Consider the following 5261-nt stretch of genomic DNA (forward strand, 5'->3'; position numbering starts at 1 on the left):
GGAAAAACTTATTCAGAATTCAGTATTGTCAAACATCAGGTGCTCAGACAAAGTACAAATAATGACAAAGCTCCCTGCTATTGTTCGAGCACCTGATTGATGTTCTACAATACTGTACACTGAATAAGTTTTTGCATTGTTACTTAATAAATGAATGTCCATCCTCTAAAGCCACATCACTCCCACCTTCACTCCCATTCATGTTATTCCACTTTCTTTTTTTTTTAAGTTTAATACTTTAATCCCTCTGCCAATAAGACCCCCAGCCTGGCCAGTTAGGGCCATCCCCCAAAGGAGATGAGCCCCTCCCAAGGTCATGATGAGAGGTTCCAGCTTTCTGATGATCCTTAAAATGATTGGCTCTTGTCTAGGGATGCCTTCCTACTGCTCCCTTGTCCTTTCCTAATAGGCAACCTAGTATGGCCAGGTAGCTTGGGGTAGGGTCTATGGAAATAGGCTTGTGAAGACCTAACATGTGGCTTACATCATGTGATCCTTACAAAATGGTGTCTCTCCCTGCTCAGAACCTGAGAAGCCAGCTATGTGACCTTTACAAAATGGCATCTCTCCTTGTTCAGAATTCAGGTTCCAATATTCCCTCCTCTTTCTTATGGACCTGAATCAAATCTTTGACTCTCCTGTCCCTACTTGTGGGCACAAACTGGGACCTTAGCACAAGCATCTTAATCAGCGAGGTTTTCCAGGGTGATATTGAATCACTGTTTATACCAGGTGGCAGAATCCTTCTGTTGCCTTTTTTGCTCCTGCAAACTAGTCTTCACTTGCTGCACTGTCTAATGGGTGACTTCTGACTTGTTAGCATAGAAACATTGTTTCCCCAGAGTCTAGGTCTAGTTCTCACCCACTCTGAAAAGCAACTTCAGCTAACATCCTGACCAGCATCCACTTGATAGGAGAGTTTATCTTGTTTTCACCCATCCTCTCCCACCAGGTATGATACTTGGGGTGGGAGAATGACTGATGATGCAAAAATAATCTGGTGTGCAAAAACAGTGGCAAACATACAGGGGATCAGCTCCTTGATACACACAAAGCCATGTCCCATTTAGCCTTGATGGGGATTATTTCCCCATGCAATAATATTGGCCTCTGCAGTCTCATTGTTATAGTTTAAAAAATATGGAATACTTCATGAATTTGCATATAATCCTTGCTCAGGAGCCATGCTAATCTTCTTTGTATCATTCCAACGTTAGTATATTTGCTGCCGAAGTGAGCACTCATTCCACTTTCTTTTAAAGAAAAACCATGATTGTATTTTATTTGTTGTCCCCCCCCACACACACACCTTTTTTTTCATGGAGAGCTGGTGATATTGGGGTTCACAGAACCCAAAATAAGTAAAACCAAAGAGCTACTGAACATGCTATCTTAAAGCTGCCTCTTGAGATTAACTAGAAAGGAAGAAAATTAGGGTTGGGAAGGAGAGGCTGAGTGCCATTTTCCTTGCTTTTTTTAATATATTCGAGATGGAATAGTTTGGATAGTAAGAGCTTTCGTAAGGTTGTCTTTTAAGCCAATCCTATAAAAACATCATCAAAACTGGTGTGTTCCAGATGTGGGAAATAGCAGAGGAAGAATTTGGGAAAGGGTGTGCTTCTTTTATTTTTAATGACTTCTGACCTGTGTGTGATCCCTTGTGATGAAATTTTCATAATTTGAGTGAGTTCTTAGGCTCAGAACTTCAAATCTCTGAAATGAGATTCCCTGAAAGAAAACTGCCTTATTTCTCAAGATAGATATTCCTAGTAAATGGTTTTATTTATTCTATTAGGAGGCACATCTTTACAGATTTTTTCAATAAGCATTATATGCTTCTGAGTATCAATATCTAAACAGATTAAGGAAAGACTTATCAGTCAGAGGTTTAGGCTCTGTGCTACAAGTGAGTTTTCTAATAATTGAATCTAAAGAGGAAACTTTTTTTTTTTTGTCTCTACTTTGTTCCATGAAAGGAGGAGATGGAACCCATAAGACGAAGTAGAGAAGAATGAAAAACTGTCCTCACATAAGAACATATTGGCGATTCCCAATACCATCTTGGTTTAAGATTGAAACCTAGAATGCAGCCATTATCCAAGATAAAAATGAAGATTTGAATTAAAATTCATATGAATCATTCATGCCCTTTTTCAACTATGTGATACATTATTGACAAAATTAGGCTTAATACTCAAGCAGACTAGTTCTAACCCAAAGGTAGAACCCAGGTCACCAGACAAAGGACTTGTCTCCATTTTTATCCTGATCACACAGTCCTTAAGGGCATACTTAGAAATTTATTAGATCAGGAAAAGTGATAAGGCCACAAAACTTTATTTCAATGGATGTTTATTAAGAAGATAAAAGATGGGGCCGGGCGGTGGCGCTCGAGGTAAGGTGCCTGCCTTACCTCCGCTAGCCTAGGAGACGGACCGCGGTTCGATCCCCCGGCGTCCCATATGGTCCCCCAAGCCAGGAGCGACTTCTGAGCACATAGCCAGGAGTAACCCCTGAGCGTCACCGGGTGTGGCCCAAAAACCAAAAAAAAAAAAAAAAAAAAAAAAAAAGAAGATAAAAGATATTAATCTTACACAACAGGCTGAAAACTTAATAAAAAGTTGGATTATTTTTAGAGAGGAGGCAGAATGATAGTATTATGGGTAGGGAGCTTGCTTTATGAGCAGCCAACCCAGGTCCAATTCTCAGCACCTCTTATGGCCCCCTGAGCACCACCAGGTGTAATTTCTGAGCCCAGTGCCAGGAGTAACAAGTCACTGAGTCTGATCCAAAAACTTAAAATAAAAATTTGATACTGTTTTAAAAAAACATACATGATTTTTTTTGTAATTTGCTTACTACAGATCATCATATCCTTTCCCTTTCTCTATTTTTTTCACTTACCTTTGTTTTGTTTTGTTATTTTGGATCACACCTGGCTATACTCTGGGATTGCTCCTCACTTTGTGCTCAGAAATTACTTCTAGCAGGATTGGGGGACCATATGGGATGCCAGAAATTAGACCTAGGTCGGCCACATGTGAGGCAAATGCCCTACCACTGCATATACCTATAAAATCTAGATGAAGTTATATCTGGAAATCAGTTTGCATATTCTATTAAGAGTCATTGTGGTATGCAATTAAATATTAGTTTTGCCATACAAAAATTTAATACACATGCTCAACATGGATGTAGCTTGAAAACACTTTGCCATGTGAATGAAATCAGACACCAAGGACCCCATAAAGTATGAATCTTTTGACATAAAATAGATTGACCCTTGGTACTCAAGAGGTGGCATAAGTGCATTTGCCTTGCATGTGGCTGACCTAGGACAGACCATGGTTTGATCTCTGGGTGTCACATATAGTCCCCCAAGCCAGGAGTGATTTCTGAGCGCATAGCCAGGAGTAACCTCTGAGCGTCACTGGGTGTAGCTCAAAAAGAAAAAAAATAGATTGACCCTTGTGCACAAAGTGGACAATGGAGATAGCCAGGGGACATGAGGGGGAAAGAAATCCTTGAATAAGCAGAGGGTTTTCTTTTGGGGTGACAAATATGTAGCAATACTAGAAAGAGATGGTGATTGTACAACATTGGAAAGGGACTGAGTTACTTAATTTAAAATAATTGCATATAATGCAATTTGCTGCAACATGGATATTAAATAAAATAAGCCAGAAGAAGAATGATAAATACAAGATGATATCACTTATATGTGGTATGTAGAATAACTGCATGAAGAAATGAAGTTGTTTAAATGAGGGCTTTTGAGAATACTCTAAGCCCCAGAGTATAGTGAAGAAAAGCAAAGAAACTGAGTAGAGGAGGAGAAAGACAAATATGAAAGGATGGGGACAGGGGTCAGGGTCTCAGGTGTATTGGTAATGTTAAGAAAAGACAGAACTAAATATCCAAGCCAGAGTTAACAACAGTAAAAACATGTGACCCAAACTTTAACAATCAAAATTAAAAATAGGTCTGTTATGCTGGCAAGCTAGGGCAGGTTGATGGGGGCATGGGATGGAACATTGGTGGAGAAAGGTTGACACTGGTGGTGGGATTGATCCTGAAACATTGTATGTCTAGAACACAATTATAAATGACTTTGTAAGTCAGAGTGGTTTAAATAAAAGTTTTTAAATAAAATAATTTCATGTATAATATATTAATTTCATTCCAGTGGAAATAAATAAGAGCATGACAGTAAGTTACCCAGACTTTTATTAAAATAATACAACAAACATCTGTTAGTATTCATCCATCTTTTGTTTCTCACTCCAGAGAGCTTATGAAAGGAAATAGTCAACAAAGCTAGTGAGTTAAGACTTACCAGGGACTAAGAAATAAGATTCTATTTTTCCGTTAAGTTCAAGAAAATGTCTTCAACAGAGTCAGCCCATACCAAGTAGGCTCTGTAGAGATGTCGTTGGGCTGGACCTAAGGACTTTGAGGGATTTGAGTCTGGGGAAGAAAGGAAAGACTAGACTATGCAATACCTTCAGTGTAAGGCCATAAAGCAGGATGAAGAATTGGAGTGCTGGTCTTACCCCAGGCCATTAGTACCAGCCACACACTCTTGCCAGTGGGTTGGGTGGTAAGGCAGAGACAAAGGGGAAGGACTGTCAGGTGCCACTGGAGAAGCCACAAAGCCTGCAAAGCCAGCCTGGAGCCATCCTTTTGTAATAGGCTCATCATATGTGTTGCTTTGGTTTTGATCTTGTTAATGGGGAAAATTCCCATTTTTCTCTCTCTGCTTTCTATCATCTTGCCTGTCTTTTTTATTGAACTGCTTGTAACATAATCCAGGGAGCAGCTGGCCTTGTTTCCTCCCTTGATTCAGGTAAAAGGAAGGAAGGCAGTTGTAAGAAGGAATAATAAAACTAGTTCAGAATGTATAATACATTCCCATAGTTTATGACACTGAACACATTTTGTAGCAATATTATTGCTCCTGTTTTACAAATAAGAAAATTAAATGGGGGGCGGGTAGGGGAAAGTGAGCCATTTGCCAGGTAAACTTCCCCAGACACTGATAGAGTTATGATGCATTTCCCCTCAAAAAGTATCATAGATTAGGTCCAGAGACCTAATATAGGTGTTAGAGTATTTATCCTGCATTCTGTTGACTCCTAGCACTGTTTATGGTCCAGAAGATATTCCAGAGCACAGAACCACGAGTAAGTCCTGAACACAAAACAAAACAAAAAAATGTATCATGAATTGAATTATGTATCTCTCAAATAGGTTTGAATCAT

General features: G+C 39.3%; 1 non-coding gene across 1 annotated transcript; it reads right to left on the reverse strand.

Annotated features, from left to right (window-relative positions):
* Nucleotides 1-1134: 1134 nt before the first annotated feature.
* On the reverse strand, nt 1135-1241 carry LOC126009747 (U6 spliceosomal RNA). The gene has a single exon (XR_007495961.1). It is a non-coding gene; the product is annotated as a U6 spliceosomal RNA (small nuclear RNA).
* Nucleotides 1242-5261: the final 4020 nt, after the last annotated feature.

The sequence above is a fragment of the Suncus etruscus genome, chromosome 5 (assembly GCF_024139225.1).
Source record: "Suncus etruscus isolate mSunEtr1 chromosome 5, mSunEtr1.pri.cur, whole genome shotgun sequence".
In the NCBI taxonomy this organism is placed as follows: domain Eukaryota; kingdom Metazoa; phylum Chordata; class Mammalia; order Eulipotyphla; family Soricidae; genus Suncus; species Suncus etruscus.